The sequence below is a fragment of the Metopolophium dirhodum genome, chromosome 1 (genome assembly GCF_019925205.1).
Source record: "Metopolophium dirhodum isolate CAU chromosome 1, ASM1992520v1, whole genome shotgun sequence".
Classification (NCBI taxonomy): Eukaryota; Metazoa; Arthropoda; class Insecta; order Hemiptera; family Aphididae; genus Metopolophium; species Metopolophium dirhodum.
This window is the reverse complement of record NC_083560.1, coordinates 44,573,237-44,588,244: the sequence shown is the minus strand read 5'-3', so window position 1 is coordinate 44,588,244 and position 15,008 is coordinate 44,573,237. Positions and strand designations below refer to the sequence as shown.

At 28.1% G+C, this 15,008-nt stretch overlaps 1 long non-coding RNA gene across 2 annotated transcripts; it reads right to left on the bottom strand.

Annotated features, from left to right (window-relative positions):
* Positions 1-3,148: 3,148 nt before the first annotated feature.
* Positions 3,149-7,531, bottom strand: LOC132936331 (uncharacterized). 2 transcript variants are annotated; one of them, XR_009663440.1, is made up of 9 exons: positions 7,101-7,531; positions 5,947-6,030; positions 5,642-5,873; positions 5,395-5,556; positions 5,224-5,320; positions 4,154-4,314; positions 3,901-4,037; positions 3,603-3,845; positions 3,149-3,523 (listed from the first exon to the last, which is right to left on the bottom strand). It is a non-coding gene; the product is annotated as an uncharacterized LOC132936331 (long non-coding RNA). The 2 variants fall into 2 exon arrangements; XR_009663439.1 differs by having other exon boundaries at positions 3,931-4,037.
* Positions 7,532-15,008: the final 7,477 nt, after the last annotated feature.

Below are 15,008 nucleotides of genomic sequence, written 5' to 3'. Positions count from 1 at the left end.
TAGCGGAACCCTATCACTGAGGCACCGCTGTCCGTCCGTCCGTCACCAGGCTGTATCACATGAAATTTTGAAAGTTAAAATTTTCACAGATTAAAATTATTTCTGTTGCCGCTATAACAACAATTAATACATTCGCACTTGGCCGGTTTTTTTTTTATAGCCAGTGATTCTCTTTTATAACAAACATCGATAGGTGACACACAATCGATAACGATTGTCACATCCAATCGATAGTAATTTTATTGAAAAATAATATTATACTGTTAATGTTTAGGTTTTCTGTAGTTTGGAATTTCAACACACAACAGTCAACAAGTCTATAACATTTATATGGCATGATCGATGACGGTTACAATAATTTTTTTTAATAGAAATTGAATTAATTATTAGTTGACACAACGCCCGTTACGACTTTCTGGCGAGCCCTTAGGTCATAATACACAATGAATAGAGCCAAAGCCCACCATGACAAAATAGATCTATTGTGTCATGCCATAGCCAATCTCGCCTTTGCAAGGAATTTGAAGCACATATTTGATATTAGCAACGAGCATAATATTATTATTCGCTGGTTGAGAATGTTGAGATGCCTTATCTTAACATTCGCAAGTATACTCGTTACATATTTATCATTATCACTCATTATCAGTTGACGTGTCCCAGAGAGAAAATCATTTATTAGCATAAACATGCGACGAGTATGCATACGCTTGCGCAGATAGCACACCTCAACCAGCGCGACTCATCGCTTATAATAATATTATGTGCTTTAAATATAAGGGCACGGCTTCATCCTTTGTATATGATATAAGGACGAGTCAGACTGCCAGAGCCTGAGCCCCACAATAATATCGCCTATTCTTTTACAATGGACAGAGCCAGTGTCGTATTTAGGTTTAAGGAGGGGGGGGGGGTATGAATTTATCCAGCGGTCACTAACTCGGAGGGGCTTAGCCCCAATCGCCAGCCATGTAAATTAAAATTATATTAATTTTTTTACATCATCAACACATACGTTAATAAAATTGTACTTTTATATAACATACCATACATGTTAGTATGATACCTACCTACTTGAGATTAAATAATTTGTTGAAACAAAATATTCCTATTTCAAATATAATATGTGGCATTTAGGTAAACATAATTTTTTTGAAAACAATATAAAATATTCAGAATCACTAATACTTAAGTGTAGTTTTCTAATATATTGAAACGTGTAGGTAAATTTAAATTATTATTATTATTTATTACATCAACATTATCGAAACGCAATTTTTATTTGTTAAGAAGTACAAATATAAAGTATTGTTTTGGATTCATAGTTAATACTAACATTGTTATATCATCTTAAAAATATTACTAATTGACACTTGTAACAGTGTACATTATATATCATAAACATTAATGAAGAGAGAGATAATTTTTGACTAGGTACCAACAGACATTTAAGATTGTAAAATTAGTATAATAACAAAGTAATAATGTTAACAACTTATACTAAAAGGTAGGTACTAAAATTCCAATAAAATCGCCTTATTGCAGTAATTTATAACAATTAGGTACCGTGAAAAGTCAAAAATTGAAATGTTGAAGCTGAAAACTAAACGTTTGAGCAACAATGAATGCTATTAGATTATTATATGTGTGATATGTTCTAAATATGAATATAAGGGTATATTATAATATATTAATATTGGACATAATAAATAGTATAAAATAATTAATATTTAGAATAGCCCATGTATATTTTCTAAAAATCAGAGTTGATTTATTATTATTGCAATTATATATATTGACTCGTTGTTTAAAGTTCTAAACAGTTGTATAGGTGTGCTAACAGCCAAGTAAAAACATTGTAAAATCTTCAATTTTTATAGCTACAATTTGAAAATTTAATAAAATGTTCCTAATAATTACCTAGTTCATACTAGAACCAAAATTGCTAAAGTAGTATATTAGTTAAGCATAGTTCTAAAAAATATAAAAACACAGTATTTTTTATGGACATTTTAAGTTCAAGTTTGGACAAAATCAGATATTTTAAAATAAAATAACAATGTTAGTTAGTTTTTGTAATTTAAAATTATTATTATTTTTATATATTATTATATGAACTTATTTTTTTAAACACTATATATATTTTTAATGAAATGTTTTTTACAAAAATTAATTCAACCAACTGTATTATTATAAGTGAAATAAATAAGGTACATCAATATAAATTTATCATATTATTATAATATAGTATTTTGTAATAAAGACCGAGTGCTGACTGACTGTCTTCGCTTTTATTTTGTTTTTCGTATACATTGATATAATATTATTGAATTCAAGTTTAAAACATCCATTATAATTACCTACTCAACACCTTATTACCTAATATACAGTTGCATAACTGAGCAGATTAGACATATTTCTTTTGGCTCAATTGGTCACTGGAATCTATGTATTTAAGTTGAATTCAATTATAAAAATTATGAATAATAATGATAATGAACGAGAGACGCAGCCTAGCATATATTAAGAAGTATAATATGTATTCATTATTCATTATATATTATATTGTTATTATAATTATGGTAGGTAGTTTATAATATCATAAATAAATGTAGTTGCTTATGTGTTATGATGACATCGACCATAGTTTTGTTCGTGATACTATACAGATTTCAGCAGGCGCGGACTGATAAAATAGGGCACGGAATGCTACACAATTTAAAGGACGAATAACAAAAATTGTTAGGGCAAATTTAAAATATATAGATTATCTGATTATTTATAAAATATTAATATATTTTATTTTATTTTGTTTTAAAAAAATATTGAGTTAACTTTAAAAACGTTAATAAGTACCAAGTTACAACAAACTTTCAATCAAAATTGTACAATATTATAGATTACTAATAATCATAAGTTGGTAACGATCTGCTGTTCATTAAGTGTCTAAAGTCTTTAAATATATAATGAACAATATTAGGCAAATATTTCAGGGCAAGGGATGCTATAGCATCCCAGCATTCTAGATAGTCCATGCCTGGATTACAGACCCTACTCCATTTTATTGTGGACAACTATTGAATATGTATTGAAGTATAAAGCAAAGTATTGTTGAAAAAAAAAACTTTTATTTACTGTTATTCACAAACCTACTAACTGAATATAAACTGTATTTATTTAACTTGAATATAAAAGTTGATTTAAATTATATAAAACAATTTTTATTGAACATTCACAAAAAAACAAAAATTGATAGAACAAATATATGTTTTATCATAAATTATAAAATATGTGTGTATTATTACTACCAACAAGACTATTATAAATGCTAATTAGATATAAAATGTGGTGGTCTATTAACAACTACTCTACTAAATCACGGAAGTCAACGTTACATCTTGACTATGTTTCCATGGACCAGGTATTGGTGTTGGTTTGCACATTTCTATAGTATTAACAAATTATTCAGATTTATCTGTTTCTCCATCAATCACATACAGTAAACCATCTTATTCGACTACTCCTATATAAAAATGTTATTTAAATTCAATATTATTGTACAGAGATTAATAATTAAAAACAATGATTATTATTTTACTCACCAGGTATGTATCAAGAAATATATTAGCAATAAAAGATCATACTCCATCATTAGTCTACAGGCCTTAATACTGTTAAGAAATATTGATCCATCACTAACACTGATAGCATACATAAGTTACATATCACTGTCAAAAACTTCTATATAAACACCTTTGTGACATACAGACAGTTCTTCAACTAGGTAGTGCATGTGTGGGATCATAACGTTCAACAGACTTCAAATGTTTTGAAAAAACTCCTATCTATGAAATCAAATGTTTTAAAAATTTAAAAAAAAAAAATTAAACATTTATTTACTTAATATAAGCAATTATTGAGTATACTCACACGCAAATCACTTCTGTAGTCATACTAGCTACTCGTCTTTGAACACTGACATCAAAAACCTCTATACCGAATGATATTTGGAATAGCGAAATGCTGAACTGACTTTTCTGTAAAAAGAATTGTAAAGCTTCTAATACAAAATCATTAACTAAATAAATTATAATAATAATGAATAAAATATACTTATTCATAATGAAGGAATATTTATAAAAATTACATTTACATTTAGAATTATTTTTCAGAAGTGGTTCTTTAACTACAATATTTACTATTTAGTATCGGGCATTGATGCTAATAATTATGCTTAATGTTCCATTAATACTGGCAATATATTTTTCTCCAATCCAAAACATGTTTTACCCATTTAATAACATATTCAAAGGCCTACAACAAGAATGAAATATAATTAAATTAAAATTTAACAAAATATACTTAATTGAATCAGTTGTTTGAGAAACCCTACTTGTCTAAAAATATGGAATTATGTTTCATTGCCGGTTTAGATTTTTCATACATAGATCTACATATTTAAAAAGAATCCAGACTTGTCCATCTTTTAAAATAGTTTTTAATAGTAGTACACATTTAAGGAATCAATCAAAATCATACTAGAAAGAAAAGTAATTTTTATTTTTCCGAAACATTGGGTTTTGGGACTAATTGCGTTTTCTAAACGACCCAAACAACTGATTCAATTAAATAATATAAGAGGCGGTTCTATCATTAGTGTACGATCATCACAGGGTCTTATAATAGATATTGGGTTCCCTCTTTTTATAGCAAATAAATAAATATTTATTTTATTTGTATGGTATTAAATTAAATTTGAAATTTTATAGTTTCAATATTTTGATAATATACTGTAGTATACTAGCATTAATATTTATTTATTGATAATTATAATTGTTATAGCCACGTAGGCTGTAGTTAAATTATATTTAACTTACTATTTGTTATTTATATTTACACACCATTGCTTATTGTGATTTAATAATTTATAGGTATACAGTATACCATGGTGGCTTTATAATTAATAAAAGATTTAATACTTAAAATTTAAAGATTAACACTAACTGTTATGTTTATATCTGTTTCCTACAACTAATATCTATAATGATCCTCGTTACACCCATCCACTTATTTATGTTATTTTATAGTTTTACACTTTAAGTTGCAACTGTACACATACAATTTTATTATATTAATTAATGTACATACTAGGGGAGTTGACCATCCACACAACATTAAAATATAAGTACCTAAACAACTATTATACATTTTTTGTTAGCTTACTTTTTCCTCGAATGGAACAGGAAGGTCATTATAGGAAATAAGCTCAACACATTTTTCACAAGATAATGATAAGAACTCATCACCTTTAACCATTTCTCTGAAAATATTAATCATTATTTATATAATATATATAAAGGTGTAAAGAACTAAGTTCTATATTATATATCATACAAAAACTGTTTATTGATGAATGCTTCGGAACTTGAGAGTACTCCGTACAGTTATGTAAGTTGGCAAATGATTTCATAGAAAGATAATTTGAAGTATCCATTTGTGTTAGTAAAATCTCTGCACATACACCACTTGTATAGTCCAATTATCAGCGATTTTCAGCTGGTAACAGAACATTGAGAATTTATAATAATTAATTTAAATTATTTTGATAGAAATCTATAACAATTCAAATAATTATTTATACCTGTACATTTTCATTGGTTACCATAATTTTGCCAGTATAAATATATATTCTAAAAATAGTAGTAAAACGGTGGGATCCAACTCATAATAACAAGATTTGAACTGTTGCTTTTCTCAAAACTGTTGAACACAGCTCGGAAATATAGACTAACTGCTACTAAAACATTTATTTATGTCCTGATAATATTGATTCACGCTCAGTTACCAATCCAATAAAGCATGAATCTCCATTTCTAAAAACAAAAATAATATTATAATGTTACTAATATTTATTTTACAAGCAATTTTCACTTTCAACATACTTACCTAGATTGTGAGTCTTCAATTAGTTGTCTAACAGAGTGAGGGTATATTGTCGATATAATATTTATTCCTTAAGATCCATGGTTTCTAAAAAAATAAAAACGATGATTCATTACTTTTTTAACATTGTAAATTTATAAATAAGTAGATTTTTCTATTAAAAAAAAGTAACCTGCATACCTAATGTATATTTAATTAAAACTACATTTGACATAAGAAAAGAAATATTATTGATATAGTTTGTAGAAAGCTCTTAGGTATATGTAATAATTATATAGGTAATCGAATTTAAAAAAAAAATGTTTACCATATTAATTCAACACAAAATTAATTCTAAAATTAATAAACTTAAGAATATAACCAATGTATAGAAATAGTTAGGTATTTTTTTTATTTACATAATATTGTTATTAGCCTTACCTATTTGTTTTAATTAGGCATGACAATTTTAATTGTATACAATATTAGTATTACTAACATTAAATATTATACTATTTATTGTTATAATCTCATTGAATAATAATAATAACAAAAAAAAAACATAATATAAGGTAGGTTATTAGATACCCAAGTTATTTACATTTTTAATTTTGTTACTTATTTATATGCCTTCCTAATGTATTTATTTGCATACATAATTAATCGTATTATATTTTAATTTTAAACATACAGTTATATTCATTACTTTTTAATAAAATTGTTCAAAAAATTAATTAGATGTAGATACTAGGAACCTATAATATTATATAATATATCAATAAAACAAAAGTTTGTTTTGGTATAAACTTATAGCACAGAACAATAATATGGAAGCGACATTCGATCACCTGATCGAGTTCTTGTTTACCTATGGTCTGATATCTGAATCAACGAAAAATATGGAAACCAACCAGCGCACCAAACTGTTAACTGAGTTTATACGTTTGCTTACCCAAGTTACGAAAACGTTTACTATTGCCGCGTATAAGGCCATAGTAACCTGATTTGCCCACTTCACACAGTGTCATTCCCGAGGTCATTCCTTACCTTATAGGCAACTAATTTATTCTGACTTCAGCTTATAAGGTACTTTTGATAAATAAATTGTTTGAATAAAAAAACTAAACATTTTATTTTTCTTCGATACATATATTAAAATACGAGCAAAAAATAATTACGTGCAGTATCTTAATGATTGACGATGTTAATTACTGACTAGGTAATGTTGAACAGAACAGCAATATTCACTTTCACGAGTCATACCTACACTTGATATATTTTTGGAAATCGTAATAAAAGTAACGAACAAAAATAGCATAAAATATGTCAATTGAATAAAATGAGATCTACAAGAAAGAAAATGTAATTATACATAGAATAGCATAACTACAGAAGTAAGTTAGACATGGTTAAACATGAACGCGGTTTGGTATAGCACATATTATTATGTATATACGATAAAGTATAATGCATGAAATACAACAGCACTATAGTGTAACTGTTTGTTTCTTAGGTATCTGCATGGATAAGTATAATATAAATGGGTATCTGGGTATACACGTAATACACGAAATTTTTAACAAAAAATTATAATAATATGAACGTTTCAAAAAAAATTTCCGAATTTGTAAGCAGACAATCAATATTGATAATGTTATCACAAACGTAAAACTCGCGATACTCATATGTTATCGCAGGTAACTGGGTAACCGTCCATTTCAGTTTGCCGCCGTTTCTGTGTTGGACTTATGAACCATAATAATATTATGTAATCATAGAGTTCGATGGTTGGACCTAGTTGACTCTCGAAGTCGATCATTTTTATTTTTCACACGAATTGTCTCCCGACTATGTAATATAATTCGAGATGTCTCCCGACGTGCCCTAAATTGTATTGTTAACGAAGAGGGTCTTATTATAGTACTAGTCACCTCCTATAATGGGTAGGATAATAAATTAATAAATTCAGTGTTAATAATGTTCAAAAATGTACCTGTTCAGGACACTGACTCGTGCCCGTGAAACGTAAATTTGATCAATTATTTTCGTAGGATTTACTATCATTAACTTTTAATTTAAATAATAACGATCTTAAGACGATATATCGGCGCAGCCTTAGTTTTCTCTGTCTGCGCAACGTACCTAGTCAAAACGCATTTACGCAGAATCATTTTTTTTTTTTTTTGTTCAGACTACCTAATCTTAGAGTAAAATCAACTATTGTTATAACATTTATAGAGGATACTATTTTTGAAGATATCGGTTTTATATTTTATTGTTATTTGACTTTGTATTCAACTGTATACAACAAAAAATTAAATTAAAATGTTATTCATTTACATAATGTTTAAATTGTTTTGAGACAATATAATATATATTATTGTCTTTGGACGAATTGATATGACGATATTATGTCTTGGGCTAACGTGACCATAACTCCCCTTTCGAACTTTGTGTCCCACTGTCCACAAAAAACCTAAAAAATGGGCTGCATTGAAAAAACGTCACATCTGAAAACATTATGTTGATAGGTACCTATCTGGTATACCGTATACCTACCGCATACGTATACTGCAAGGTACACTGATATACATATGCATACATTTTATACTGTAAATCCTCACGGGCCATAGGCCATAGTCTATATTATAGTCCATAGATAAAAATGATACAAAAATAAGTACCTAATATTGAACTCGTTATCGCCGACACCGCGTCAACTCCGACGACAAAATATGGACGTAATATTATTTTAGTTGTTCCGTCTCCTTAGTCAAAAAATAACCTACCGGAACAGTGGGAATATAGCCACTGAAAATCGTTGCAGGGTGGAAGTATTTACACACTTCCGTGGTAAAGATCTCTCACACGTAAATTTTTGTATAGTTGTAGAATACATATTTTTATGTCTGCCAGGCAGTAACGCTCCATTCGAAAGAGTGTTTTTTCATATGAATAAAATATGAAGCAGTGACAAATCTAAGTTGGGAGTCTCCGCATTAAAAGCCATTCTGATAACCAAGGGTAACATAAACAGGTCGTGTCAACAGTCCCATTCATATTATATAAAAGCCAAACCGGATATTTTAAAGCAGATTTGCGGAAAAATATAAAATTTGAGAAATACAATAATATTGCTCCTCTGAAATATAATTCTTGTTAACTGTATATGAAAATTACGATTGGTAATTAACTTGTCGATAGAAACAAATTATTTAATTTCTTACCTGCCGTGATTCCTGGAATAAACGAGTAATTCTTTCTATTTTCCAAAAGTTAAAGACGACACGTAGAGACGAGTTGAGCTTATAGGCAGTTCTCGGACTTGGCAAAATTAAAGTAGGAGGACTCTTTTTACTTTTAATCAGGGCTATAAAACGTTTTTATAATGTTACGAGTTACGTTATAACATTAAACAATTAAAAATAAACGATTGAAATCGATAACGGATAACATATTGTAGAATGTTTTTTCTATTTTAAATTCAATTTTGAATACCGGATTTAAATTTTTTGGTTTTGATTTCGATATTGGTTAACGGTTTTCAATTTTTCCGATTTTGATTTCAATTTTTAAAACCGATTTTTGTTTTTGATTTTGAATATTGGTTTTAAATTTATAATTTATTAAATTTTCCACTGGGTGTTGCCATTGGTTACTTTCCCCTTCCGTCAATCAAACCACATCAAATTTACTTATTGTATAACGTGTAAATACAGATTGTAAATATAAATTTTTTTCAATAAAAAAAAAGAAAAAAGTTATTTAATTATTGATATTAATTTTGATTTTTTATAGTATTCAAAATCGGTTTCAAACTTTTTATTACTATTGACTAAAATTGGGTTTACAATAAAGGTTCATAATCTACCTTGACTAAATATTAGTCATTATACTAATAACTAATAAGTAACAACTACAAGCCAGTAATGAAAAAATCAGTTAAATCGATGAAAATACGTTTTTCTCAAACAACTAAATAGGAATAAAAGATAACTACTTCTTAGGAGTATAAAATCACTTGACTTTTTTTTAAAATTAATTTAAAAAAATAATTTATACACTGCACAAAGCACAAATTTCACAATATTATTATAATATCAATATGGCATTACGGCAGCACTGCATACCTAGTAGAAATTATTATTCGTCGAATTTATTCTGGATTTATTTTTGAATTTTAGATTGGGAAATGTTGTGCTTATAGTGTTATAACGTGGAAAACGTCATTATATTGTTTCCAGTAATTTTGTCAACGAGTTCTATAGATCCCCGATACTTATGAAACAAATACAAAACAATGTTATAACAGTCTTACCTTTATTAAAATTTGAAACCAAGGTTATAAAATATAACAGTTTTTGTGGAGCTAGTGTGGATTAACGACGAACAATAATTTTCAACGATAAGTATAACCTATGTTGAATTAATCTATTATCTATACTTGTATGCACAGTGTAATTTATTAATTATGTGCCCACATCCAAAACTCTCCCAACACATCTGATTGTTGGAATTGACAATTGTATCTTAAGTACGTTTATTTTCATACTATTTTTGAACAATATTATATGAAATAAATACCACAGCAGTTGACATATTAAACCCTATATTATGTAGGTACCTATAACCTATGTAAGATATTGTTATTTGATTTAGCTTTAAATTAACATTTAACAAATAATATAGTATAACCAATGTCCAATAACTATTAATTTTATGTCATACCTTATATGAAAATCATTATTTCTAAACAAACTCCACGATTAACAAAATATTATTTTTTGTGTTTGAAACTAGTTTATATATTTTTGGAAATGGTTTTCTAATTTGTTCTTCCACAAGGTGTAAAAAGAGATGCATAAGTTATTGACTAGTTGTTATCAGCTTATCTGCTTATATTTTATATAAACCTTAGACAATTATTTTGTATTTCATAATTTGTAATAAAAACAGCACCTTCCTAAGTTCTACATTTCTATTAACCAAACCTAGGTCATAGGTGTGGTGTGTACTACAACTGTACTACGTTAAAGCGAAACACCTCCTCAACGACGAACGCCTGCAACTTATAAAAATAGCAGGGCTTAAACCGAAAAACATTTTTATTTTTATTTCTATAAAAATAAAATTTCGGTTATCGTTTTATTATTTTTTGATTTTGTTTCGATATTGTTAACGAGTTTTATTTTTTTACGATTTAGGTTTCGATATTGATAACCGGTTTTAATTTTTTTCGATTTTAATATCGATATTGATGACCGGTATTGTATTTTTGGGGTTTCGATTTTGATTTTGGTTTTTAACGGTTTTAACCGGTATGCAAAATCGATTTCGAAACCGGTTTCAAGCCCGGGTTTTTTCTTAATCATTACAAGTGTGAGTGTGTGACAATGTTGAATTAAAACTATTTAATTTGAAATACTTGTGTAATAATAATCTGACTACAAAAGATGCAATGTCATTAAAAAAATTTAAATGTAATAAAAAATTACGAGTTTAAAATTTGTTTCAAGATTGTCCAAGGTCCACAAACGGACAACCACGAACTTTAGTCAATGGCCAAACTTAATTTATTGCATTATGTATAGTTAGTTATTTTTAAGTTAACATAGTTAATACTTTCTAAATTAAACTCATTCTTATAAGTTAAACAATATAATCATTAATAATTATTAGAAAAAAGTATTTAAATATCTATTTAGAATTCTGGTTTTTTGTCTTTTTTAGCAAAGTGAAAACTATAAAGGTACATAATGATTGTTTTTCATTACATGAATTTACATATTAACGTAATATGTGGTTGATCTAATTACAAATTTTAAATTGTTATCCGTGCCAAATAATAAAACCATCTTTTCCAAATTATTGACTTGTAAAGATGAATTACGTCGTATTACGTATTGACCTTCATACGTTTTTACGTCCATGTCTTTCAAAATACCATGCACCTCCTCTCTATTATAGGAGGTAAATTTGGACGAAATGATGCTCGAGCTTGTAAAATATTGTGTCTTTGGTTGCAGTGGCGAACCCAAGCGCACCCACAAAACTTTTTTTATATTCAGTTTTACATTATCATTTATTGTAACATATTGATTGGTCGCAAATACATTGCATTCTAAATTAATAATTAATAATTAATAATAATCAATAATTCATAATTCCAAAATAACACATTGGGACCAAACTCATTTGTCTAGATTAAGCGGTTGGCTATATAAACCGAAATTCGTTAGTTAGTATCCATTGGAATTCGGACCAGACCATATTACGCGGACACCCATTTTAACCGGTGCCCACATTAGGCGAAATTCATTGTATATTAAAATTATGAATAATGATGTTTTTTTTTCAAAATTGAGTATTATGTTGGAAAGTGATTCACATTCATTGTTGTACACTTGTACAGTTGTACCTACATTGGCACATGGCTACATGACAACGTTTGTGGCAATCGCCGATTATTTTGTTGATTGTTATTTTTATTTATTTATATGGGTACTATAACGTAATAACGTATTGTATTCTATGTATCATTCTACTAATGACTACGTCGCGCGTCGGATCGTCCGCCGTCGCTTTTGATTGATAACTACGATACCTAAGAGGTCGTTACACCGACATTTGTTGTCTCCGTAATTATGACTGTCGAGACTGTGTGTGACACGAATTCTCGTTTGGACACTTCACTTAATTCGACTTTGTCGTTGTGTTTATTGCGTATGCGTGTTCAAATTTGATTATTAGTTTAAAACCTAAATTCAATTTGTCTTGTCATATAGCAAACACTTATTCCGAAAAAAGCTCTCAAATTAGTCAAAACTGATTACATTTTAAATTGATACGTTGGTTTACGTTATAAATATATTATGAATACAATTTATAAGTAAAATAGCACATAATATGTACAACATAATATCATGTAATATTTTATAAATATTAAAATATCTATAAATTAAAAACATTATTATCGAAAATTAGTGGAACGTAACTGTTTATTTGTATGTATAGAAACTAGAAAGTACGAACAATTGGTAAGCCTCCCCCCACCCCTCAAACAAAAATCCTGTGTGCGTGCCCGTTTGGTTGTTATTGCATTTGTACCTATATTTATTATTCTCTTATAAATATGAATGCATCTTAGGATAAACTTTTTAATCCTTTAAAGTACATATTCATTTTTAGAAATTAAGTACCTATATTCGTTTGAAGTAAGTACATAAACTTTTAAAATATTAAAAATCTATTTCCTATATTACATAGAAAAGAAGCTAACGACTTCAAATATTTTTTCAGAATTCAATTTAGACTACTAGAAGTGTGTTGATTTCTCGCCAGCCTATTTCAGTTATTCATATTATCGCGTAAGCACAAAAATATTATTATATTTTTATTTTTCTACGGTAACTTGTGCTTGCGCATACGTGTGCTATACAATGTAGTAACCTCGTCTGTCCGCAGACGGGCGATAAGGAATCCATACTCACACTAATAATCATTAACGAATTTACGATTAACACAACGACGGCGACAACAACATTACGAAATGCCTTAATGTTGCCATTATAGCTATAGCCACTAAGAAGTAAGAGCCTCCTTAAATAATAACATTTTACAGTTTAGGTAGGTAGCCAATTCAAATTTACATTTTTCCGGAGCCAATTCAAAGGTCGAATTCATATTTACCCAAAACTGGGGGCTCATTCAATGATCGCCAAAATAACTTAACATGTGTCTCATAGTTGTCATAATTGTCATTAATAACTACCACTCATTTCTCAATTCCCCCGCAACTCACGCCCTGAAGAACAAGATGTCGTCTAATATTTATTTTTAAACTGTATTTGGGTGTATAGTGTGTTTGATAAACTACCAGCTCGAGCACGTGGCCTGTAACTATAATAATCAATAATAACTGTATAATACGGTACCCAAATCAGTATAACAAAAAATAAATATATTATAATATCATACATAATATTCAAATTTGTAAATTAGGGGCCACATAATAATGAAATAAAAAGTCAGCATCAAACTCCTTGTATAACTTGGTAATTTGGATGTCATAGTTTATAAGCATTGATATTTGATATGATTATTATACCTAAAGGTACGACCAAACATTAAAGGAAATATTCTCTTTTGTGTAATGATGATATAGGTAATTGAGATTAGACCTGAGCCAGACTATAATAACATATATGTATAGTATATACGTTATCGTAAGTATTCAAGGATCGTTAGTTGATTTCCAACCATCGTGTTCTCGTTGAACCATTTTATTTTTACAAATTATCACCTAAGTGATTTTAAATTGTTGTACTTGTTTTTAGAATGTACCAATTTTATGAGCTGTAAATTATTAATGAAAAGGGCAAATGTGTTAAGAGCACTTCTTATTAATTATGAATGTACATTAATTATGAATAATATTATATTAATTATAGTTGAATACATTTTTTTTCTTATTGACTCATTATATTATTATTTTTATCATAGTTATGTATTATTTGCATAAATATGTAGAAAAAATTCCTAATACTGTTTTTTTTTTATAATATTCTAAATTTCTAAAAAAATATGTTTATTAACACTATTATTTTCAATAATTTTGGTGGCTATGAAGTTCTTCTTTGACTTATAATAAAACCACGGAATTAACAGGGGGTATACTGGGAATAAAAATTGGCCACTGGAGAAACAGAAAATTATACCTGATTTTGGGGTAGTAATAAAATATTTATAAATTGATCAAAGCAGCCCACATTTTCGGCAGACTCAGGTGAGGATTGCTCCTACCCCCCACCCACCAACCATATCGGTCCACCTCTGGATGTTAACTATAATAAGTGTGTACTTAAATAAATTCATCTATTTGGGTATGTGAGATATTATTGTGAAGTGGCCTATGAACCACTGGTAAATTCTATACTGGAGACAACTAGGTATAGTTTTAAAATTCTTGGGATGCAACTCACATATGATTAAGAACTACCTGTCACGGTATACTGGTAATCTCATTACCAGACACAAATTTTTAAAAACAATGTGTTATACGTTTTTAACAAATTACTAAATTGTTT